A 26,748-nucleotide genomic window follows, 5' to 3' on the forward strand; every position below is an offset into this window, starting at 1 on the left:
GTCACCTGACCGTTCGTGAGTGGAGTTTCCACTGAAGTAGAAACAGTGGAAGGTAGGAGCGGATTAGGTCCGTGAGCACGCCACCTTGGAAGGATTCCGTGTCACATTAGTCCCCAAATGAATACTATGGACAAAGACATATCTCCGCCGATTCCTCCGCCACCAAGACCATTTGGAGTAAGGAGACATGACACAACTGCCGATTGCATTCTCTTCTGTTCATTGGCAAGTTGATTGTATTTGATTTGGTTAGTTTTGCATGTTTGGGGTCATTGAATTCAATGGATTCTCTCGAATTGTGAGAGGTTTGGTTTGACTTATGTGTTTTTGTTTGCCCTTTTTCACTAGTGTTGTTAGATACTTTCCCTTTGTGTGGAATAGTCACATCCGCCACTCTTGGATTTTCCTCCCTTATTTCTGTTTGGGATTGTTTAGATTCAAGCACCTTTTGCACATTATTGGGAATTTTTAAATTTGTCTCTGCCATTTCAAATTTTCTCGATTGTCTTCGTATTTTTTTATTATTTGGTCTAAGATGTCACGTAATAAAGTAGACTCTTTGGCTATGCTATTGTCAAGTTCCCTTTGTACTCCAGTCACAAATTATTCTACATGCAAAATCTTTGAGTGTAACAATGCTAATACTGCTGTGTTGTTTCTTGTGCGTTCCCCAATTTGCTCATAGAGCTTCATGAAGGGCGCAAGTACCGTAGTCAGCGTTGCAATCACTTTCTTTTGCATTTGTTTCGGGTTCCCCTGTATTCAGTGAATTTTTCTTTTATATTCTCAGTTTGTGTTTCTGTTGTCACATACTTTATTGCACCTTCCACCACATTTCTGTCCCTAAAACTTTGCTTACTTGACTTTATTAAGTCTTGCGGGTCCTCGCTTCTCTCACTCTGATCTGCGTTATATATGGGTTCAACCCCGTCTTATGTGGAAGAGGCAGGATCCAGTTCCAGCTTGATATTACATCCTGTGGTCTCTGCTCATCTTTTTCCAGCCCTCTGTCCCCGGATTGTTGATGAATTACCCTCTCTGATTCCATTGTCAATGAGGTTTCTAACAGCAATACATCCGATATTTCGGGTTGATTGAGCTTTCCCTTCCACAATAGGGTTCATCGGTCGCCATGGTGGTGTTTGCTTATTCTTTCATCTACTGGCTTCCTATAGTTTCTCTACATTAATTGCACTCCTGTTGGTCCTTCCTGTGCCATATGTTGCGCTTTGAAGCTTATTAGCTTCCATATGTTTGCTCTCTTGGCCGTTTCAAACATCAGCCTCTGCTCTTGCTTTGTCCCTTCATGTTTTCTTTTTTGGTACAGCGCCAGGCATTGTTTCTCCTCTATTTTCTTTAATGAGTTTGTTCTGACGCTTGTCTCCTCTTGTGCGATCTCCGTAGCGTTATTTCACTGTTTTTAGTTATTGGGGGCCATTTTTATTCTGTCTATAATCAGCCCTCCTTTTAGTGAGCTGTCTGGTGGGGGTTGGGTGTCATTAAGCTGTTCACCCATCCCAAGCTTATTTCTTTCATCACTCCACCCACCAGTCGCATCTCCATCTCTTGTTGGAAATTTTCCATTTTGTAAAATGTTTATGTGAGACTCTGTACACGCTGCTATTTTCATTGCCGCGTTGATTGGCATTGGCGGGTGACAGCTCTGATTTATTAAGCTAGTCATCACTGGTCTCTGGGTTTTGATGTGTGGACTGCTACCTCGATCTTCATAACTGTTCTCACAGTTTTCCCCCGTAAACTTAGTGCTGTCTGTATTTGGTTCCTCCCATTGAGTTTTCATGCTCGTGTGAATGTGAGTGTAAGTTCCCAGTTTCAGCTGGCCTTACCTCATCTTAATTACTTGGCAGACTCAGTGAACTCGAGGTGCTTCTTTCATACAATGTGTCCTTAGACTCAGAGTTCCGGGTTTTTCAATAGGCACGCCCCTCCTGTCTTTTTCCATTTCAGCAATTTCCAACCTTCTTTGTTATAAATCTGTGTATTCTTTTCGTGTGTTGATTTCTGAGTGTCTAGTTATTCCCCTGTGCTATGGAAATGGCAACACTCAGCAACTTCCCCCTGGTGGTCGAACAAGGTGGCTCAAAGGGCTCACGTCCCGCAGTCACCGCCCTTAAGCACGACTGGCAGGGTAACCTCCTCGCCACCCGAGGTCGCCTGAGATCACTGCAGATCACTTTCTCTCCACTTTCCGCTTTGCGTTCCGTAGTGGAATTGAGATTTTAAGTGTTTGTGGCAAACAGCAGTCACAGTAGACACTTCTCCAAGGCAAAACGAGTACACAGACTGCAGCACGTTTCCAGTAGCCTCAGTAACAGCAGATCACTTTCTCTCCATTTTCCCGCCGTATGTATGGATATTGTGAATAGATTTTACCTGAGAAATGACATCATGCAGAGAATGTGTATGGTGTTAGATTTCCTCAATTCTAACTGGTCCAGATTGGGAGGGGCTCCGCCTGTATTTGAGGACAAGACAAGAGACAAGCTCATCATTGTGCGCAAATGACCCCATATGCGATTGAATTGCAGGTGAGGAAGGATATTACCAACCCCGCATTTGCTAGACAAGTTACAATAGCATTAAAATACAGGAAGGCAAAACAGATAAAAGATCCTGATGCATTTGTATGCCTAAATGAATCCATGAGGCAGCAAGGGCTAGAATGCAAATATACACCACTGGTAGAGATTGGGGATGGACCCATTAAAATTCTGGTGGACAATAAAGGATGCCAGAACATTCATTTAGAGGAGAATTTAGCGATAGGAATGGCAATACAAAGATCTCCTTACACTGCAGATTTCAGTAATGCAGTGATTGGGAACATCCCTGAAAGGTATGTGACTGCGCAGGGTGAGTTGCCAGAATTCTTGGCCTCTCAACAAAAGGAATCTTTAGAATTCAGTCTATGTATCCTTATGAGTCGAGCGAGACAGTGTGCTGTCACCAAGATGATTGCATCCTATTTGATTTAAAGGAGAATAAAACAGAAAAACAGCATATTGAAATGGAAGTCAACTCTCCAAAGAGATACAGCCAACCAGTTAGAGGAAAGTACAGAGTTTCCTCCATTGGAGTACTTCCCAGAATTTTCAAAAATTGGGAGAAGAGCATATTTAAGCTGCAGATGCGTGCACAAATGAAGAAGAAAAGGACCAATTGAGAAAAATATGCATAGAATTTAAAGAGGTTTTTGCCAAAGACGCATATGATTGTGTGTTAACAGATTTGCATGTTGCCACATTACTAGAGGGACATGGTAGGGAACCAGTATTTGTGCAACAATATCGGTTGCCACTGGCATGTTTGGAATCACTAGCTGAAATAATTCAAAATGTAGAATCCAGAGGGATCATTAGGCCCATTCATTAAACATCAAACACTCCCATATTAGGTGTGTTAAAACCGAATGTCCAATGGCATTTGTGTGCAGATCTACGAGAGTTAAACAAGAGAGCACCCGTTGTTAAGGATTTCAATCAGGCGACACACACCTTGGTCTCAGCCTAGGATGTAGCGCTCAATTGATATGCCTTTCTCTTTATTTAATGCAAATTCAATTTGAGATGGTACACAACTCGTATCACATCCCCTTTTTCAAATACCCCGGGACACAATGGACCATGAACCAGGCCGGTTGGTGAAAATACAATATTTATTTATTTTTTAAATTCAAAATAAATCATACAATTATTAATATGGGGCAGCAATCACCAATGGGATGATATTTACAATGAAAATGGAAGCAATGCACTTGGTTTACCTTCTCCTAGAACATATACAAAACACACTGAATAGGAGCACTTTTTGGATGAGGATAGATAGCACCCAAGTTAAGGTTTCCCCCTGTAATGTTCCCTCAACCCCCATGTAAAGTTCCCTAACCCACAAATAATCGAATTCTGAGTGGATAGAAAGAAGCAGCAGGTAGTAAGGGATAAAAATCCGACCTTGCCTCACAGAATAAGAGGCAAAAACAGACTTTAAACCCTTAGCAACGGTCTAAAATAACACTCGGAAATGGCAAATAAATCATTAATATGCAGTTAAAACCTTGAAGGTAATATGATTTCTCTCTGAGGCAACAATGCATGGACACTTAACAATCACAATGCAATGGATCAACAAGGAGCATACAATTCGAAAATGAGTGGAAAGTTAACACAGCTGCAGCCAAATGACACGTTGAAAAATTCCCGTTTAAAATGTCAAAAACGGTTTCTTTGGAAAACGGGTGAAATACTCTGATTTGGAGTGCGGTTTTTGGGCTGGGGAATAGATATATATCACAGGGACAATATAAAGGTGAAAATAGGTCTCTAGCTGGTGAATTGAGAGAGATTTGGAAGGTAGAGTAAGGTTCATTTTTAGGAAAATAGAGCAGTTCAAAGTGGGAACATTTTGGTTTTGCAAGAAAGGAAAATGTTACTGTCACTAAATGATCTAGGCTATATTGTTAAAGAGAAACACAGTAAGCTCCAAGGTTGATTCGCAAGGTCAACCTTGTCACCCAAGTGCTCAACCCCAACAATAAAATATATGGAAATTAGTTTGATTACTCCAAATATAACTAAGGGCTTACCAATTACACCAGACAAAATAGAAAATAGATGGCTCTAGCACTTAAACATTAAGGACAGGATACAAGGGTAATTCTAACAGTTTCAACAAGTTACCAGGGTATAAATATGACTACTCAGAGAGTGGGATAAGGACAAAGGCAAGACAAGATGGGCTATGCGTTTCTAAGGGGTGGGGATGATACTCACAGTCCACATTTTGGTTTCGGGATTTTTGTTTAGTAAACAGGGTCTGGTTACCACACGGCAGCATGCCTGGCAAACTTCAGCTGGGCAAGGTCTGGTCTACGGGTAGCGAACAGCTGGGCGATTTGGGTCACTCGATGGCACAGGTACCACTGGATGCAGTTAGTGAGCAAGCAGTTAGTGGGCCGCAAACCAGTCTGATTTCAGGATGCAAAAGGTACGACAGCTCTTCCCCTTTTTAATGGGAGTCTAGTGGATTTTTCTGGATCAATAGCCTTGCTGGAGTAGGAATCAGCTATGCTTGGGTTTTGCAGGGGGCTCTGGAGTAGGGTCAGCAATGCTTTGCCCTTGTAGTTGGAAGCAGCAAGATGAATGGATCAGATCAGGAACTCAGAGCAGGAACTTCAGGAAAAGTGTCTGTCTGTAGTTCTGTCAGCTACTCTTTATATAGAGCATGGTGACATCACAGAATTCTTGGTGGGCAGAACTGAACTAGGCCTACCTCCAAGAAGCGGATAGGACAATCAATGTTGGTTGCCTCCTCGAGGAGGAGTGCCAGTTTATGAGGTTGCATTTTATGAGGTAAAAAGCCATCCCACAGTCCTTTTTACACAAAATCATTCATAACCTAATTTACACATTTATACATTTGTGGCATTTTAACAAATCACATGGGCAGAATACATATTGTATGTAGAGCATAGCAGTCCAATCCTCACAATTGTGGGACCTTGTTTCGCCCTTCTACCAGTTTTCCGCGCTTTTCAGGGAGAATTATATTACCTAATGCCCAATTCTCTGCCATTTCTATTCCGTAGGGGTCAGTGAATGCTACAATTTCTTAAATTATAAACCACAAAATCACATTTAAACGGTGACATTTTCACATTTTTGCAAAATCCTGCTGCAGAGATAAAAGTCTTTAAAGTTTATTTATCTAATAGTCTCTGGAAACAGATGGTCTGTATTGTCACCCATTGGACAATTTTTTTCCTTTTCAGTTACCACCAACTGTCACTTCCCCCAGAGGGGGGATGGGATTTTCCCAGCTTGATTGAAGGTTTATTGCCCCTTATCCACTTTGCACATCCGTGTCCTGGAAGTTCCATTGTCAGAGGGTTCAGCCTAGACCAGATTCTGTCCAACCTAGTAATTATCACTGGGGTGTTAGTATCTACTGAGAGGGCCCCTTTTGTTTCTGTCATCCTCTCAGCAGAAACCTGTATTGGGCTGATTACTCCCCCCATGCAGCCACTGAAGTTTGATTTAATTCTATTTATTTTTGCTCTGAATTGGAAGAAAATCTGCTGAATAGAACCATCTTATCCATGTATTGTCACAGCACAATCCCCTTTCACATTGTTAGGCAAGAATTTTTTGTTCAACCTAGTACTCTCAAACAAGCATTTTTCTCTTTTAGTTTCCAAAGCCCATTTTTACACATGTGGTGCAAGCTGCTAGCACTTTGCATGTTGATTTTTCTCAGATTTCGTTTCACAGAGCCTGTCATTCAGGGGTCATGCTTGGTTTTGCTGAAGCACAATGGGGATATGAATGGGCATGGCAGGGCCTTATTACTAACAGTAGTTTGAGGAAGAACAGATAAAAATAGCATCAGAGAAGCATCATTTTAAGGTAAAATACCCCCTTTTCAATGGGGACTTTGAGCTGGCAGCAAAGCAGCGCTGCTTTTTCACTCTGTTTCTTTTGTCGATGTAAGAACACACTGACAAGCTCCCTCAGTGTGCCCCCTTGTTTTGAGGCCATGGTGCTCACAGAAGCCAGCGCAGACATTTTGCTGCTGACTGTAGATGCACAGCTTGGTGACGTTAGGACGTACTGCTGAATGGGTAAATTTTTCCCACCCCCCGACTCTTCTGAGATTCCGAGTCGAGGGAGAGTTGGGCAACGTGGTATCCATCAGGCAGGGAACACAGGTCCTCCTTGGTCTTTGAATAGGCGCAACCAGTACAAATCTTTTAAATAAATAAGAACTGGTTATTTCATTTTCTCACTAACTGCCTTCCAATAGGGTTGACGGCAGTGGGACACGCATGCATTCAATAATGACAATGATAGTGAAGTAAAATACTCCCTGTTACATAATTATACTTGTAAATCCATTGTTCCCTTCCGATTCTTCTTTTTCTTATTCTCATGCTTCAGATGTCTCCTCTAATTGATTCCCTCTTGGCTCCTCAATTTGCTGCAAAGTGTGCATAGAGTGAAAACTCTTTAGCTGATTAATATGGACCCATTTCTCTTCTGTCAGTTCTCCTTTGGGGATGCAGATTCTGTGTGCGACTGGTTAAATGTTATCTACAATTTGAAAAGGACCACGCCAGCTTGGCAAAAATGTAAGCTCTTTGGTCTGGTGCCTTTGGAAATTGTACAAGTAGACCAGGTCTCCTACTTGGTATTCCTTTTTGGTTGTTTTCAAATCATATTGAGTCTTCATACCCTCTGCAGCTCTTTCCTGATTCCGCTGAGCGTACGCAAAAGCATGTTGAAGGTGATTCTCAACATACCCATGAGTTGTGGAGGCGTTTATCAGTGTCTGCTCTTGTGTTCTATAGAGCAGATGCTGAGGTAGCACCATCCTTCGTCCAGTCATCAGCTCAAATGGAGATATCTTGGTCTGCCACAAACATTTTTAGAATGCTCACAGTGGTTTTATTGTACCTCTCAACTCCACCACTAGAGGGTGTCGGTATGCAATGGGATGTAAGTATCTCCCACATCTTTGTCATCACTTCTCTGTAGGACGAATCCTTTGGGGTAGCGAAAAGATGTGGTTGTTCATCAGGGCTGCTGTTTCTGCCTTGCAATTTGGGGCTGGGAGACATTCCACCCATTTAGTAAACAAGCATGTTACGGTTAACATGTACTTGTTCCCCCTAGAGGAGCGAATCACAGGCCCGATGAAATCTACTTGTAAATCTGACCAAGGCAGTGTCATCCGCCTCTTCTGGAGGGGAGCTCGGTGTGTGAGTGAGGTTGGCTGAAATTATGCACACACAAGACACCCCTTCAAGTATTGGTCGAAGTCCTGCCCCATGTGTGGCCAGTATGCAACCTCTCGCAAGATTTCTACAGTAGTGTGAAACCCCCGATGAACGGCTGTGGCCACGTCATGGGCGTGATTTAGCATCAGGCTTCGGAATGAGGTAGGGACCACCCACTGGTCACAGCCAGATATAGATCTCCTTACCAACAAACCGTCTTGGATTTGGAACATTTTTGGACATTTCATCAACCATCCTGAGTTCCTCTTGCCCAATGTAATCGATATCCGTCAGGGGAAAGTTCTCAGGGTCCTCAATGTGTTGATAAAATGTTCCAATAATTGGATCCCCCTTTTGTACCGTGATTAAATCAGCATCTTGGGTCTCCTTACTCCACTGAGCAGTTGAGAGTTCATTGTGAGCATTTGTCTGGGAACTAGTGATAGCAGTGACCTGGATTTACCCCAACAGGGACTCGATCTCGAGGAGATCCCCCTGGATGGCTATGGGTTTGGGCAACTGATCAGCTAGGTTGTTTCCAGTTTTGTCTGGCTCCTCTATTCTGGAATGACCCTTGATCTTCTTCCAATAGATGGTCGTTCCACTAGAGATGACCATATCATCAATATTTTTGATTAGCTTGCCATGTTTAAGTAGTTTGTTGTTAGCACATAGCATGCTTCTGGTTTTCCAATTAACCAGGTGTTCCACGTACCCTTTCCGGACATAATCTGAATCAGTGATTATGACCAGTTTGTGGAGTTGGTGTTGGACAGCAGTGAGGATGGCCTGGTGAACTGCCATCAACTCCATCAACTCCATCACCTGACTACTACGGGGACCGATTTTTTTACCCGGTGGAGGGCTCTGGGGCATCATTCACACAGGCATTCCCCACACCGGCCACCAGTTACTTTTACCCTGTTGTTGTCCTGGGTTTTAAGACTTTTTTCCTCGAGACAGTTTTCTTTGGCACAATCATGCAAGTCAGCCAGACCTTGCGCGAGGGGACTCTTCTTGTTTTGGCCATATCTGACCTCCATAGGAAAGCCTTGCATTGACAAAATCCCGGAAGTAATTCTGGAATTACTCATATTTCTGGCCCGGATTCTGTCGCCTTGGAGGCATTGCAAAGGCTGGTGTGGAGTCTCCACTATGATGTGTTCCCCCTGGATGAACGGGCGGTAATTTTTCAATGCCCACACCGTTGCCAGGAGTGCCTTCTCACAATAGTTGAATTTTTCCTCACAGAGTATAAAGTCTTGCTTGCATAGGAGATTACTTTATTGACCTTGTCATTGTCATGCTTTTGATATTATACTGCTGTCAAGCATATATTCGAGAACCCTGTCTCCAAGAAGAACTCCTTGTTTTTGACAGGCTAAGCTAGACAAGGCGCTTGTGAGAGGCTTCTTTTGAGTTGCTTTAATGCCTCGGCTTGTTCTGGACCCCACTCCCACTTGACCCCCCTTTCAACAGATGGATAAGGGGTCTTGTGATCTCTGCGTAATCCTCAATTAACTTCCTACTGTAATTAGTCAGTCCAAGGAGGCTTCTTAGCTCACGCAGAGTTGTGGGGTGTTTTAGTTTTAGGAGTGCTTCCACTTTCTTTTCCTGGGGACAGAGACCCTCAGGAGTTATCTCATGCCCCAAGAAGTTGACATCCTCTTTTAATACTTGATTCCCTGGATGCTCATTCTGGGGTTCAAGGATGGGCGATAATGAATAAGTCCCCACACCCACCCAGTCTTCATTGATCTCTTGGGGCCCATTTTTCTTTGGGCGGAGTTCCCCAGCCCCTGAAGGAGAAGAATTTTTTCCAAGAATCCTCTGAGGATTCTTCCCCTTCAAATTGGAGGACACTAACATCCTCCACAAAATGAGCCTTTTTGCTGTCTTTATTTCTCCTACCCAACCGCTGTTCCTTGGGTTTCAGATTTTTGGGGGCAAGAGATTTTTGTTCCGGTTTCTGGGTGTCTAGGGGCTTTTCACGAGTACGGAAGGAAGCTTCCCCTAAGGTTTTACACTCCCCTTTCCCCCGTGCCTCCTCCTCTGGAACCGGTGAGTTGTCAGGGTTCTCTCCCCGTCATTGTTCTGGGGTGCCAGACCCTTGGTTTGTGGGGTTCTGAGCTGCCATGTTCATCTGAGGGTTCTGTTGAGCCCTCAACATGCGACCCAGATCCTGGGTAAGGTTCGGGACCTGGCACTCTAGTTGGGACACCCGTTCCGGCTGGTACGGGATCTCGGTTCAAATCTAGGTGGATCACGGGAAGGGTAACTATCCCTTCTCCTGTAGGACCCTGGATATTGTGAATGTGTTATGATGCCTACCCCCGGGCATCAGGACCAAGCCCATCAGCTCCGGGAGCAGGCATCCAGACACTTACTAAAACACCAACAGCCCCGGCTGGGGGCTCTTTGGGTTCAGTCCTGGCGCTTTAGGCGCCAGGCTCATAGACTTTACTTACCTGATGCAGACCATGCTGCTAGTGAGTCCAAGCCAACGTGAGGCCTGGATGGGACTATTTTATTACAGGGACTATTTTTTACTCTGGCGTGGTTCTAGGGAACTTCTTACCTGGAACTACTTTGGAGGCTATTTAAACCACGCCAGAACAACAGCACACGCTTCACGTTATTCTGCATCCAGCAGCGTAATGCTCACCGTGCCTGCAGTCTACATCCAGTCTTCTGCCACGCCTGCCTCGAATCTGAAGCTCCTAAAACAAAGAGGAAAGAAAAGGACAAGGTTAGAAAAAGAACTATTTTTGAATTCCTCACCTGATTCCGGATCCATCTCGCCTCCGGACCTGGAAAGAACGTCATTTCTGTATGCGTCGCATCTCCAGCTGCAGCGCCGCGCCATACTCACCAGTCCTCGCAGCATCTTTCGATTCGGCGCAGTCTCCATCATTTTTTCGCCGAACTCCAGCACCTGAGGGACAAAAGAAAACAACAAGGTGAGCCGAGAAAACCAACAAATATAACTCTTATCACCATAGACTTACCGGATTTACCACCGGAGGCATTATTCTATAACTCTCCACATCTTCATGTGCCGCACCTGCAAAGAGAGAGAAAACAACACGTTAAACATGTGCAACATTTACCGGACAGCGTCGGGTAATACAGACTCTTACCTGAGCTCCACCAGCTGCTACGAGAGCATCTTCTCACGATCTCAGCTGCAAGACAAGGAAGGAAGGAAGGGGGGACAAGAGTGAAACATCGGACATATTGAACTCTATAACCTTGATACTTACTGGACCTTGCCAGGAACCTCAGAGTTAATACTCTCGGGAACTCTCCCACGCCTTCAAACCAGTGAAGTAACTGGCATCAACGTGCCCCTGCAATCCATGCAGGATGGAGAGCTCATCTTTCAAGAATATAAGGTGAGATTCCTGAGAGGGCACTTCGGAGGTGATTAGTTGGGAGGACTGTGAGGGGTGCCATCACTTGAATCCACGGGTGGCTAAATCCATCCCTCCACTTGCAGGAGGATACTTCTACGGGTCATGCAGACAAGATTAGGAGGGCCAGTCCAGTCAGTCATCTCTGCACTATGCATCACGTTGGTGGAGACCGCAGCTGTCCGGATCCGACCGACGCCCCTGTGGGAGCCACGTGAGCGTAACAGAATGTTGGTAACCCTCCACCCTCGGCCTCCCCTCTCCCAGATTGGGTTGTCTGATTTCCTGAAAGCAGGAAAAGAAAGGAGGGTTGTCCTGCAGGTTGGGGTTTTGTGAGTACCATGGGAAGAAACTTAACCCAGCATTTGGGGGATTACTGCCCTCCTCGGGGAAGTTAGGAAGGAAGTTTCCCGGGGCAGTACTTACCTGTTTGGATCCCCCCTTGGGCTGGGGGAGTCCATACATACCCCAAGATTGGTCGGTTGCCCTTGTATCTGCGACTTATATAATCAGGGGAATTAGGGGTGTCATTGGGGGAATTACCTCCCTGACATCCACCTGTTTGTGATTGGCCTAAGGGCCTTCTGGGTCCCTGATTTTGCTGATTTTGTGTAGGTACATTTGTAGGCTCCCACATCTCTAGGTCTAGAATGGGGGGTCCTTCACCTCCGCCACCTTAGCAGCAGCAGGGGTGTTGGCTAGTTTGGGGTTTTTGGGCAGATTTCTTTTTTCAGCAGGTTTTTGGACTTCATAAATGCGGGTCGCCTGCTCTATGACCCAGTCCAGAGATCTTTTATCATGGAAGTCCCTCACCAGCTGGGTCATAATATACTTTGGGAGTGTATGAAAGAAGGTAGTTATAAACTCCCTGCTATCCGTGCGCACCCTCCTAGTGGTTTGTGCAAAGGCGCATTTTAGCTCCTGCACAAATTCTCGTGGGGCTTGATTGTAGTGTCCTCAGTGTTCTTTACATAGCACGTGAGATCTGCACAGCTCGAGAGAACTGCACGAGGGACTGGAATGAGAAAGAGGGATTCCAGGGCGGAACGCTGGGAGAGAGAAGGACGGTTGGAAAGGAGGAGGAGAGAAGAGACGTTTGCAGTTCATGTCCCCTTATGTTATTATATAAATATATTTATAATTTATGAATAAATATACATTTAATCTCCTTATTAATTGTCACTGTTACTTCAGTGGCGACGAGGATACCAGAACCCATTGTGGCTGTTGAGAAGGATCTCCGGCTGCGGAGGAGGTAGGAGCAGCTGTTACCGTTTAGCCAGCCTCTCGTTACCGGCATCTAACACTGTAGCCTCACAATTTCGTCTCCTGAGAAGAGCGTAAAGACCCCACTGCGCACACCCGCACCTCAGACACTGCTGGGAACCCCTCTACGGTAACACAGCCATTCGTCAACACGGTACCGTACATTGATTGGGTACCTGTCAGGAGAGGGTGTGTCACGCAGTTGTGGGAGGATAACACCGTCGACGGTTGAACGCACCGAAGCAGTCGAAGGCGGTCTCTATATACTGCATCCCTGAGCCAGATTACACGCCCCTACCTCCGCACTGCCAATAGCTACGCGAGTCAAGACGAAGCAAGACAGCTTTTACATATTACTCTTCTTTTCTGCCCCACGTGACACATCGCAGTTCATACATATTACACTGCCGAGCTGCATTGCTATCCGCCTCACTATCACGTGACCCATACGTTGATACGACGTATGCGACCACATATAAAGAAGAATACCAACAATGTTGACACGGCACAGTTCTGATATAAACAGGTCATTAAATGAGTGTTAGCCGTCTGCTAACTGCACGGCTACGGATAATATTGAAGCCTGTGTTAAACCACGTGATTTAAATAAAAATAAAAAAAGGGAGAAGGAGTTACAAACTATTTAAGACAACAATAAGACTGTCATACGCCCAGAATCTATGTTTATATTCCTTATTTTCATATTTGATACGGCACGTACTACGTCACCAGAACAGTGTCAACACATTATTCCACAGTTCATATTTCTTCTAGTACCGCACAATAAAAGCTCTACACACTGAATTGGACGTACCAATTGTAGTGTCTTCCACACAGGTGTTTAACAAAGGCACTTTCAAGTTTTTCAAGCACAGTTGCATAGCCATTACATTTTCAATAACTCATTGAAGTAAGGAACAGCATGACAATGCAAGGGGTCCAACCTCCTCACATGTTTTTGCCAGAAGTAGGAGAACCTGTTCTTCCATGGAAGCGCTGGCTTAAAGCATTTGAACATTACGCCCATGTAGTTTGTGGCGCGACATACAGAATTGAAAGAAAGAAATCTTTGTTGTTGCACTGCTTAGGTCCGGCTGGACAGGAGAAATTTGAAGATCTTCCTGACCTGTTAGATGGTGAATTAGGGGACATGAACGAATACGAAATAGCCATAACTAAACTCAACAGGCACTATGACAAGAAAATGAGTACCACACTAAAGAGGTACAAATTTGGCAAACGAGTTCAGGAACAAGGCGAGACAGTGGAGCAATATGTTACAGCCTTGAGAAAACTGGCTCGTTATTGCAAATTCAATGGACAGTTAGAGGAACGGATTAGGGATCAATTCATGCTTGAGTGTAGAAGCAGCAAAGTCAGAGAGAGACTATGGTCTGAAGACGACCCCTCACTTGATATAGTATTAAGGTTGGCCAAAGAAGTGGAACACACAGAAACATGCATAATGACCTTGGAGAACAGAGTAAAGGAAGTATCGCTCAAACCATCCGGATACAGCCGGAACAGGAAGAAGAAATAAGTGTGATAAGAGGTGCCAGGAAGAACAAACTATCACCATACCACGGCAGAATGATGTCGAACCCCAACAATTCACCCCGCAGGGGTACAGGAAACCCGGAAGTATGCAGAAACCGTACAATGGTGAAGAGACCAGACAGAGTGGACATTTGGAAGTCTGACAAGTTTGAGTCAAGCAGAATGTCCACTTTGGGAGGAGAATATCAAAGCAAGGGACAGATTTCCCAGAGTGGAAGAGAAAGGACTAGACAAAGAGGATGTTATAGGTGCGCCAGTCCATCCCACTGGGCGAATAACAAAGATTGTCCAGTGCTGAAAATTATCTGCAGGAGGTGTGGAGGTAAAGGACATTTAGTAAAATGCTATAAGACCAACCAGAATGACGATCATACCTCCAACTGGATTGGGGACGATGATGAGGAGGAAGAGTGTGTGTTCATGATTTCTGATGAAGAGACACAAATTGAAAGTCCCAGAACAACGTTTTTTATAAATGGTTCTATAAAAATGATGGTGGACTCAGGTGCCAAATATACCTTTATTCCAGAGGAGATGTGGAGGATGTGCGGACCGGAGTACCTACGTGAAGTAGATGTGAAGCCCAAAGCCTACAGGGGAGCTAGAATAGACCTTATTGGGTGGTTCAAGGCCCATTTACAATTTAAAGACAGAGAGGCATGTGGTCACATTTATGTTTCAAAGAGAGGTGAGACGGCTTTACTCAGTTGGACCCATCAGAAATTACTTAAAGTACGATTAGACCCAAATGCCGATGACACAGTATTCCAAGTTGAAGGGAGCAACAATGAAAACATCAAAAAAATTAAGTATGAAATATTCAAAGACGATGTTATTGGTTGTTTGAAAGGGGTTTCCCATCGCATTATACTCAGGTCGGGGTCTAAGCCGGAAGCCCAAAAACTTAGAAGTGTTCAGTTGGCCCTCCGCACCAAAGTTAAACAAGAACTAATCAAATTGGAAGAACAGGGCATAATAGAGAGAATTGACGCTGCAGAGTGGGTATCGCTGATGGTCATAGTGAGGAAACCAACAGGAAAAGTGAGATTGTGCGTGGATATGAGGGAATTGAACAAGAGCTTAGTTCCGGATAGGCACCCGTTGCCTAACATATAGGAACTAATATCAACACTAGGTCCTGCGAAGGTGTTCTCTACTTTGGACCTCACGGACGCCTATCACCAAGTCAAACTACATGATGACTCTGAACATCTGACTGCCTTCATAACCCCGGAGGGGCTTTACCAATTTCGGAGGATGCCCTTTGGCCTAATATCCACTGCCTCCGCTTTTCAGAGGGTTATGCAGAGAATACTAGGAGATGTGGATGGAGTTGTGTTCTTTCAGGATGACGTATTAGTCTACGGCAACGACCAAAGAGAGCATAATTTGAGGCTGAGCAGAGTGTTACAGAAACTACATCAGGCAGGCATGGGGTTGAGTAGAGTCAAATCTAAATTAGACAGAAAGGAAGTTGAATACTTAGAACATATAATATCTGGAGAAGGCATCAAACCAAAGAAGGATTTAACGGACTCTATCAGATCTATGATTGTACCGAGTGGCAAGGAGCAGCTCAGAACATTCCTTGGCATGGCTGAATACTATGCGAAGTTCATAGAAAATTATTCAGACCATACAGTGAAGTTGAGAAGATTGTTGAATCAGGCCATATCTGAACAGGATTGGAAGGATGAAATGGGGAAAGATGAGACGTTGATGGAAGTTGTGAGAAATGTTGAGGAAGGAAGATGGAGGAAGAACGAGGTGTTCTGTTCAGAAGTCAAGGCGTTCTGGGTTGTAAGAGAAGAACTGTATTTACAGAGCGGCTATCTCATGAAGGGTGATAAGATGATACCTCCCACCAACCTGAGAGAGAAGATAATGCAGCTAGGCCACGAAGGCCACCAAGGCATAGTAAAGACAAAAAGAAGGATCAGAAATACATATTGGTGGCCCGGATGTGATCGTCAAATAGAGGACCAAATCAGAACGTGTATCCTTTGCTCAAGAAGCGATAAAGTATGCGTGGGTACCAGTTATCCTATGGTGTTGAGAGAAGTCCCTGAGAGTCCGTGGAGTGAGATTGCTATGGATGTGATTGGTCCAATATGGAGTGATGGGTGTTCAACTTTTGGGTTGGTGGTCATTGACATGTTAACCAGATGGATTGAAATTACTTTCTTGCCACAGGTTACTACACGGAAGGTTATTGATTTCCTAGAAGAACTGTGTGAAAGAGAAGGGTATCCCCAAGAAATTCTCACAGACAATGGTACTCAGTTTAAATCCAAAGAATGAGAGAAATATTTGAGTGATAGGTCCATTACTCATAAAATTTGTGCAATATTCCAACTTCAGGCCAATGGTATCGTTGAGCGATGTAATAGAATAATCAAGGACACTATAAAGTTGGCGTGGGCGAATGGTAAAGATTGGAAAAGAGCTGTTAAGGAGACTTTGTTAGCTCACAGATTTATCCCTCACAGCACTACGGGTGTTTCCCCCTTTGAGCTGAGTAGGGCCAGAAAAGCGAATACCAAGCTTTTCCCAGGTTGGATGAGTGCGGTAGCAGGTAATGGAGTTAATCTGGATGGGGTGAAAAAGAGTGTGGTACAGAGTCAATTAAACAATAAGGGAGTGCATGACAGCAAATATTTTAGGAAAGTACCCGAACCACATGTTGGTTGTTTAGTAAGGATTAAACTGCCATTAACTTTGAGGAAAGATGGATGTCACTGGTCTACGCCTATTAGAGTGGTGGAGGTATTTTCCCATGCTGTGAAAACCAAAGATGGTAGGATATGGAATAATGAAAGAGTGATGGTTTTAAGGGATGAATGTGTGGAGAAAGACACCAATGGAGGGATGGAGATGAGCAGAGAGAGAAGTGCGATGTATGATGGAAGAGGTACAAATTATGAGAGTGAATGGAGGGAGAATAGGAGAGATAGGCTGGCCTGTAGTGTTTCTTCCTTGGCAAACCATCCAGATAACCATCGAGGAGAGAGTAGGAAGAAGTCCATAGCCGGGAGAACCTACAGACGACCGAGACAGCTTTCAGATTATGTGAATCAACAAGTTTGATGTCGTTCCATAAGGAAGGGGGATGTGTAGTGTCCTGGGTGTTCTTTGCATAGCACGTGAGACCTGCACAGCTCGAGAGAACTGTACGAGGGACTGGAATGAGAAAGAGGGATTCCAGGGCGGAACACTGGGAGAGAGAAGGACGGTTGGAAAGGAGAAGGAGAGAAGAGACGTTTGCAGTTCATGTCCCCTTATGTTATTATATAAATATATTTATAATTTATGAATAAATATACATTTAATCTCCCCATTAATTGTGACTGTTACTTCACTGATCTTCCCTGCACTGCAGATTGTAGGCCACTTTGCGAGCCTCTTAGGGGTTTCTGTGGGCGGAAAAGTGTTTCAAGATGGCCGCCCTGTAGATGGACCATCTTGAATGGTTCTGGTCCTCCAGTCCAGCAAAGAAGCTGGAGTACTCAGGAGAGAAGGTGCATTTAACATACTCTATGCAGTTCTGGTTGTTTTTCAGATGAAAAGTGTCCATCATCTGCTCATAGAGTTCCAAGTGTTCCCACACAGAATATTGTGCGTTTCTGTGGTATGGGGTTATGGAACTACTAATGGCCTTAATCTGCCTAATGGGGTCTTTTGTCATAACTCTCTTGAGTTTAATTGCCTTCTTTGGCTTAGTCACCAAGTCCACTCGCCCTCAGATGCAGAGGCACTGCTACTTGAGGTCCCCTCATGATCATCTAGGCGCTCCCTGATTCTGTGAACTTGAGAGAGGCTCGCAGAATGGTGGGACCTAGTTTCTACTCCCCTGTGACGCACAGGAGAGTAGTCTCCTGACTCCTCCCTGCTTCCAGAGTTGGCGGAGGATCCCCCGGCCCCACTGCCCTGATTGGGTGGAGATCTTCAGGATGCTCTTATGGGGCCTCTTTTCCTGTTGTTCCTGAGCAAATTGAACCAACTGGTCCCTTTGGAGGTAGTACTCCTGCAGGTCTGATTCCCTGACTCTCTCCTCATAGGAGGTTTCCTGGTCAGAGACATAAGCCTTTATATGTTTGTACCTGCATAGGGATGCCCTTCTATCAATTTCTTGGGGGCACAGACCTGTCAGCTCCATTACGCTTGGCCCAATAAATTCTGTTGGCCTCATGGTTTCCGGCTCATGTGAACCGTAGCCATGAAGTCAGTAGTGCGCAAAGGATTAAATCGGTGTGAGTCCCTTAGTATAGAGGTCTTCATACTATGATCAGGGGTTGCCCTGTCCCTCTTTACCTGTTCGGGGTCCTACCAGTTTGTATTAGATCTAGGATACTCCTTCTCCAACCTCGCTAGTTTTTCTTTCTCTGCCCCTATCTCTTGATAGTAGGCAAAGATCTGAGCCTTTTGTTCGGCTATCAGGGTTTTACTGGCCTCTATGACCCGCTCTTGTGCTGCCACTTGTTTGTGGAGCCCGTCATTCGCTTCACAGAGGGCCTCATTATCTCTTTGTGCTGCCTGTATAGTTTGGGCACCCTGAGCCAATTTTTGTTGTAGGAGACTCACTTCCTGAGTTTGTGCATTTTTGGTTTGGGTATTCTCTTTCAGAGCACCTTCTATCCGTCTGGCATGCTCCAGTGGACTCCCATATTCTGTCTTGAGTTCATTTAGCTTCTGGAGGCCTAACTCTCTTCCCTGTAACTCTGTTTTTAATTTGCTTACTTCCTGGCTTAGGGCGTCTTTCTCCTGATTGAGGGTGCCTCTCTGTTCAGCCAGGTCATACCTTGGTATTTAATCTTTGGCGCTCTTGATCGAATTCTGCTTGGGAGTGGAGTTCTTTAATAATGTATTTGCTATTCTCCTCTTCCATCCTTTTGACCTGATCTTGCAGCATGGTTATTTATCCTGAGCAGCTCCTGTTATACGTTAATTGTTGAGTCAGTTTCTGTTGACTCTCTTCCAGGGAGGCAACCTTTTCCTGACACTCTAGTCTTAATGCGTCTAATTGGGCTTCTTGGGCTACATTATTCTGTTGTTGGAGGACCAAGTCCTCTTTTATTTTTTTTATGTAATCCCCAGATTCTGCCTCAAACTCTTGGCTCTTTTGTAATTTTTGTTCTGCTAATTTCAGTTCCGTCTGGATTTTATTTAATAGTTCAGATTGATTCTGCGCAAGAGTTGTGTTTTCCTTATGCTTTTCCTTCATCACTCCCATGTTGAGATACATGAAGGCTGCGATTCTAACAATTGTGATTTGCTCCTCTTTAATTTGTGGGGTCATACATAACTCACTCAATGCTTGGTGTAATAGGCCACCGTCCTGCCACGTATCCATGTCTATGGCAGTGACCTGTTGCATTATTTCCCCCAGACAAATTGTTTGTGCAGAAGATGCTCCCTAGCTATGTTGATCTCTACTGTGGCCATTTTGAAAAGTGTTCTTTCTTTATTAATTTATTTATTTGTGTAAGGGTAACCTGTATTCTGTTGCTTTCTGTCTATTTTGGGGTTGATTTAGTTTTACTTTTAGACACAGGCCTGATACTTAGAGTATTTGTTTTGGGGAGGTGCTTGTACAGTGTAACCCAGAATTCCAACCACACACAGTATCACTACCTTGCAGGTTAGTCGGCTGTGTTAGACTGCCACGGGTGGCAACCAAAACCCAAATCCCGGCGACGAGCCCCCAAGTTTGTTAAGGATTTCAATCAGGCGACACACCCCTTGGTCTCAGCCTAGGATGTAGCGCTCAATTGATATGCCTTTCTCTTTATTTTATGCGAATTCAATTTGAGATGGTACACAACTCGTATCACACCCCCTTTTTCAAATACCCCGGGTCACAATGGACCATGAACCAGGCCAGTGGGTGAAAATACAATATTTATTTATTTTAAAATTCAAAAGAAATCATACAATTTTTAATATGGGGCAGCAATCACCAATGGGGTGATAGTTACAATGAAAATGGAAGCAATGCACTTGGTTTACCTTCTCCTAGAACATATACAAAGCACACTGAAGCTGCACTTTTTGGATGAGGATAGATAGCACCCAAGTTACGGTTTCCATCTGCAATTTTCCCTCAACCCACAAATAATCGAATTCTGAGTGGATAGAAAGAAGCAGCAGGTAGTCAGGGACAAGAGGCAGAAGACAAAATAAAAATCTGGCCTTCCCTCACAGAAAAAGAGGCAAAAGACTTTAAACCCTTAGCAACAGCCTAAAATAACATTCGGAAATGTCAAATAAATAATTAATATGCGGTTAAAACCTTGAAGTTAATATGATTGCTCCCTGAGGCAACAATGCATAGACACTTAACAATCACAATGCAATGGATCAACAAGGAGAATACAATTCAAAAATGAGTGGAAAGTTAACACAGCTGCAGCCAAATGACATGTTGTAAAATTTGCAATTTACCCATTTCCCGTTTAAAATGTCAAAAACGGTTTCTTTGAAAAACGGGTGAAATTCTTTGATTTGGAATGCGGTTGTTGGGCTGGGGAATAGATATAGATCACAGGGACAATATAGAGGTGAACATAGGTCTCTAGCTGGTGAATTGAGAGAGATTTGGAAGGTAGAGTGAGGTTCGTTAATAGGAAAATAGAGCAGTTAAACGTGAGAAAATGTCGGTTTTGCAAGAAAGGAAAATGTTACTGACACTAAATTATCTAGGCTATATTGTTAAAGAGGAACACAGTAAGCTCCAAGGTTGATTCGCGAGGTCAACCTTGTCACCCCAGTGTTCAACCCCAACAATAAAATATATGGAAATTAGTTTGATTACTCCAGATATAACTAAGGGCTTATAATTTACACCAGACAAAAGATTCTGTCCAACCTAGTAATTATCACTGGGGTGTTAGTATCTACTGAGAGGGCCCCTTTTGTCTCTGCCATCCTCTCAGCAGAAACCTGTCTTGGGCTGATTCCTCCCCCCATGCAGCCACTGAAGTTTGATGATTTAATTCTATTTATTTTTGCTCTGAATTGAAAGGAAATCTGCTGAATAGAACCATCTCATCCATGTATTGCCATAGCACAATCCCCTTTCACATTGTTAGGCAAGAAGTTTTTGTTCAACCTAGTACTCTCAAACTAGCATTGTTCTCCTTTAGTTTGCAAACGCCCATTTGTACACATGTGGTGCAAGCTGCTAGCACTTTGCTTGTTGATTTTTCTCAGATTTGGTTTGACAGAGTCTGTCATTCAGGGGTCATGCTTGGTTTTGCTGAAGCACAATGGGGATATCAATAGGCATGGCAGTGCCTTATTACTAACAGTAGTTTGAGGAAGAACAGATAATAATAGCATCAGAGCAGCATCATGTTAAGGTAAAATAGCCCCTTTTCAATGGGGACTTTGGGCTGGCAGCAAAGCAGCATTGCTTTTTCACTCTATTTCTTTTGTATATGTAAGAACGCACTGGCAAGCTCCCTCAGTGTGCCATCCTGCCCATGTGTGCATGGCAAGAGGGTGCGGCCATCTTTTTGTTGCTGAAAAACACAGTTTTGAGGCCATGGTGCTCACAGAGGCCAGTGCAGCCACATTGCTGGTGACTGTAGATGCAAAGCTTGGTGATGTGGGGACGTACTGCTGAGTGGGTAAATATATCCCACAACGTTTCACGGTGGCTGCTTCCATTTATTGATCAGGGTCTCGCACAGGTTCATGGGTCAAAGGTGTTTACCACATTAGATTTTTCAGCTGGATACAGGTGTGTATTTTATTTTTTATTTGTTTTGGTTTCTTACAAAAAACCTTTACAAAATTACAGTTTACAGATTAATTTATGTGTACCATTGGCTGAAGATATCCAAAACGTGTTTGCATTTTCTTTTGACAAATCCCAATATTCATGGGTCCGGACACCTTCTGGATATGTCAATAGTGGGAGTGAATTTGGGATATTCCTAAGCAAGGCGCTACCAGATGCAGCAGAAATGGGGACACTAGTTTATGTGGATGATGTGCTAATTAAAAATGAGAATCTGAAAAATCATTTCGATGAGATTGAACATGTGCTTAACCAATTACAGAAGGCTGGAGCCAAAGTATCTTTACAGAAAGCACAATAGTGTAAAAAGAAAGTTAATTTCTTAGGCCATGAGGTGACTGAAAATGGGTTAAACCCACAAAAGAAGGTGGAGCCAATATATAAATTGAAAGATCCTACTAATCTGAAGGGGTTAAAAAGTTTGTTAGGGATGACAGGTTATAACAGGAAATGTATATAGAACTATACAGAGATTACACAGCCTTTAACAAGATTACTAAAGCAGGGTGTATGCTGGAATTGGGAATAAAACAATGTGAAGCAGTGGTCAGGCTGAAAGAGTGTCTCATTAAGGTGCCATGGCTGGCATATCCCATAAAGAACCAGGATTTCTTTGTAGAGATAGGGTTCACTGATCAGTGCATGTCTGCAGTGTTATATCAGAAGCATGATGGGAATAAACAACTATTGCATACTCTAGTAAAGCCTTGTTGCAGGTTAAAACTAGGTTCAGTGAATGTGAAAAAGCACTCCTAACCACTGTCTGGGCGTTACATCATTTCTGCCCCATAATTCAAGGGAAAGAGTAATTATTGAAACAAATCACCAGCCCCTGCAGTTTCTGCAAAGTAAAAGAATTAGATCAGGGAATTTGGGAGAGTGTAGAATTACCTCCTGGACATTGGCACTTCAGGGATTTCCTGTGGAAGTAAAATATGGACAACATAAAAAGAGCCCAGTTGCCCAAGGGCTAGCAGATTTGCATGATTGTTCTGCTGCATGTGCACCTGATGAAGCAGAAATAGAATCAAGTTTGAATTAATTTGAATAATCCCGACACAAAGCATTCAATGAAGAGATATGTAGGGATTTACCAACTTGTATGTAGATGATTGTGCATACCATGTGGAAAATAACACAGAAAAAGAGCTTGTGACAGGAATAGGAACCATCTGGTTTAAATGTGACAACATTCCAAGAGTGAGCATGAGGATTGGGCCTAGAAGTAGTCAAGTGGCAGAGTTGCCTGCTATTTACAAAGTAGTCGCTACCACAGTAGAAAACAAACTCAAAGAGATAGTCCTAGTGACTGATTCTGACTATGCACAAAATAGTTGTGTAGAATATTTACCTGGCTGGAAGGTAAAAGGTTTGCTCACCATTAACAAAAAAACACTTAAACATGGTAAGATGATTTAAGCCATAGACAAACTTGTATTAGAAAATGATTTGGTAATACATTGGAGAAAAATATGTGGCCATTTAAAGATGCCATGTGAGGGCAATGACAAGGCAGATAAGTTATCCAAAATTGGAGCTGTGATAGGAGAAATATTTCCTACCGAGCAACTGCTTGGTGAAATACAGGTAGATGTGATAACACGCTCCAAATATCCAAAAGTAGTTCAGCAGCCTATGGTGAAATGGAGTTTTGATACTCCAGACCAGGACCAGGTCAAAGCGCAAGAGGAGGATCTGATATTAGGCATATTCTATGTTCATCTGTTAGATGCTGAGAAAAATCCTCTGACTGAAGAAGAGTGTAAAGGGAAAGGAGTTGAGGGTGTTGCTAAAAAAACAAAAAGAGTATTAGGTTACAAGATGGACTGATGAATAGAGAATCCGTGACAGGTCAAATACAATGGGTGGAACCTTTGTCTTTTCTGGAATTGATGTTACATCATGCTCATGATGCGATAACTGCAGGACACAGAGATTCCCAGAAAACTTTGGACATTTTTAAAAGATTACATTTATTGGCCACACATGTCCCAAGATGTTGAACTATACACAAGAGGGTGTTTAGTGTGTGCACAATTTCAACCTGCTTCACTTACGCATAGAGCACCATTAATAAAAAGGGGTTTGACCCTCCCATGGTCTGATATACAAATCGACTATGTCGGGCCTGTAAAAAGATCAGCAAGGAGAAACAATTATATGTTAAAAGTAGTTTGTTTAATGTCTAAATGCGTGAAGTGCATTCCAGCGCCAGATTGTAGTGCACAAACGGCAGCCACATTACTCGTGAATCACATTTTTTCAAGATTCAGGTTACCCCAAAGGATAGAGTCAGACCGGGGAAGTCATTTCACTAGTGCATTGATAACAAAAGTATGGGAAATTTTGGTTCTGAAACGGAAAATGCACATATCATACCGACCTTCCTCTTCAGGTGGAGTAGAACGGAACAACAGGTTAATTGTGAATATATTAAAGAAATGTGTGGCTGAAGTAGGTTCTAGTTGTGATCTTCGGCTTCCATTAGTATTAATGGCCATTAGGTCGACTCCTACTATATCAACAAACCTCAGCCCTCATGAAATACTGACAGGAAGAAAAATGGTGTTTCCACAGCATTTATTTCACAAGACCCATGAGCAGACACTTGTAAATGCCCCCACAAGTCACGGATATGTGGAAGAATTTGGAAAAGGCTGCTGACGGTGCAACAACATATTATGATAGGAAGACATCTACAAAAGTGTACGACGTAGGAGATCAAGTTTAATTTTTGAAAGGGCAGGCATAAAAACTCTAAATTCCTTTCAGCATGGCAAGGGCCGTACAGAATAACAGACAAAATATCACCCGTGGTGTACAGAATAGCTAGAAAGGAGGGTGAGTTGATAGTGGAACAGTTTGTCCATGTAAACCAAATCAAACCATTCCACTCGAAACATGAGGTGAAGATGTTGAAGATGTTGGAGCAAGTTGAGGCTAGTTAAAAAAAAAAAAAGATAATGAGTGTAGAATGAAAGGTTATCATAGCCAGGGAGTCAATGTAAATACTGCTAGGACGTGGGAGATGCTAAGGGGTTCTAGTATAAAGGTCCAATGTGGGGAAGGTGTATATTTTTGGAATTGTTTGGTTGCATGACATGATATGTATGTCCCTGATTTTTATAATGATACATTTATTTTCAGGTGTTCCAGCACGGCAGGCGAGTACCTATGGTTGCGCGAAATAATAATACAATTTCATTTTAGTTGTTCCAGTAGAAGAGTGATGAAAAATGTATTGTTTGTGGTACTTAATGTGTCTTTTCCTTTTACTCTAGAGGATTAACTTAGCACTGGGCCCCTGGAGGATGCCATGGGATCAGAGGCCCTGGGAGGGCCCCCTGACCGAAGAAAGGGGGTGAAGATAAGGAGCCTGAAGGACCATGGAGATGACACCTTTGGCAGAGGTCCCCTGGAGTGCCGGACTGGAGGAATTCTGCCAATGAGAGCGTGGTGTGCAGTTGTAGTACAACGGTTAATGGAGCAGATATACCTGTGACATAGTACCACAAACCAAATTACTACAGGACACATGCAGTTTATTGTAACGTTTATTTTGTGTTTTTTAATTGGTTTTACATTTAATTAAATGACACAGATGTGTAAATACTCTCTGGGAATGTTAATGATTTGATTGTGATCTTACAAAAAAATACACTACGGCCCGTGGAAGCAGCCGTGTAGTTATGGTTAAGTTGCTAAACTCATAGGACGAGCACTTTTTCGGCGGCTTATAACTTTGCTCCCCCTGGAGGAATCCTCACCAAGCTTTGCAAAAAAAGTATATGGCCGGGTCTGAATGTATTCGCCAAGTTGGGGGGGGGTTTGTGCGGGGGGGCAAAGTTATAGGGGGGTCTGAATGGGGAAAAACTTTACGCACGGCTACAGGCCGTAATTTGCAGCAAGAGTGGGGGCTTGGGTCAGAAATCGTGCTTTTGTGTGTTTGGTGGAAATCCAACCAGTAGTTTTGTTGCAAATAACTGAAATGTACGTCACAAAACATGCGTGATATCTGGGTCCGCTCCACGGACCCATTTCCCTGTTCGCTCCGTAGACAGAAGTGTCATTGACTCGTGGTACGACGTGCTGTCAGAGAAGTTTGGACGCGACCGGTGGTTGGCTGGAGAGAAGCGTGGTGTATGTCGACATTTTTTGGGAAAGCCGCCATGATGTATTGGAGGACAGTGCAGCGGCGGAAGGGTCTGGAAAATGTACTGCATGGAATGCATTGGCGGCAATAAGGAAGGGGATGGGTGGGGGAGGGAGAAGTGCGTAATGTGACATATGTAGGAGAGTACTGTGTGTGGTGATTGGAGGCAGCGGTCGTAACAGCTCCACAGGTTCTGCCGCAAATTGTTTGCAGCAACCTCTGTTTGTGGTGGCAGGTGAATTGTCCCGGGAGGATAGATCAGCGGCAGCGTGCGCGTCTTGGAAGCAAGGCGACACGAAGCAACAACAGGTTCGATACCCGGGTCCGCGCTTAGAAACCTCTGGGTGTTTAAGCGCGTTATAAATAGTAACTAAGACAAAAAAAAAAAACAACACACACAATTACGCAACTAGAAAAACAAACAATTCCTGTAAGAGCGCCTCGATGCCTGCGGGCTATGTGAGCGCTTTATAAATGTAAAATAAATAAATAAATAAATTGCAGAAGGGGAGTGATTTGGACATGACATAGGGTGGGTGGGAGCGTGGGTGCCTGTTCGCTGCAGATGGAATGTGGTAGTTGGCGACTTGGTGGCATGCATGGGTGAATGAAGGAGCGGTGGGTCTGTGGAAGGATTGGACTAATGGGTGCATGGGCGAAGGGCGTAGGCCTTAGGGTGTAGGGCATGCACTCAAGAGCATAGGGCTGCTACATACCCACCGCAGGAATGCATGTTTGACTCTGCATTTGGTACAGGGTGGTGCCT

General features: G+C 43.8%; 1 long non-coding RNA gene across 1 annotated transcript in view; it reads left to right on the top strand.

Annotated features, from left to right (window-relative positions):
- LOC138526832 (uncharacterized) overlaps positions 1-25,439 on the top strand; it is a 111,715-nt gene extending 86,276 nt beyond the window's left edge. Inside the window, exon 2 of the long non-coding RNA XR_011283742.1 lies at positions 25,111-25,439. This is a non-coding gene — a long non-coding RNA (uncharacterized lncRNA). The remainder of the gene's footprint in view (positions 1-25,110) is intronic.
- The last annotated feature ends 1,309 nt before the right edge of the window (positions 25,440-26,748 follow it).

This window comes from Ambystoma mexicanum, chromosome 14 (genome assembly GCF_040938575.1).
Source record: "Ambystoma mexicanum isolate Mex_15411 chromosome 14, UKY_AmexF1_1, whole genome shotgun sequence".
Lineage (NCBI taxonomy): Eukaryota > Metazoa > Chordata > Amphibia > Caudata > Ambystomatidae > Ambystoma > Ambystoma mexicanum.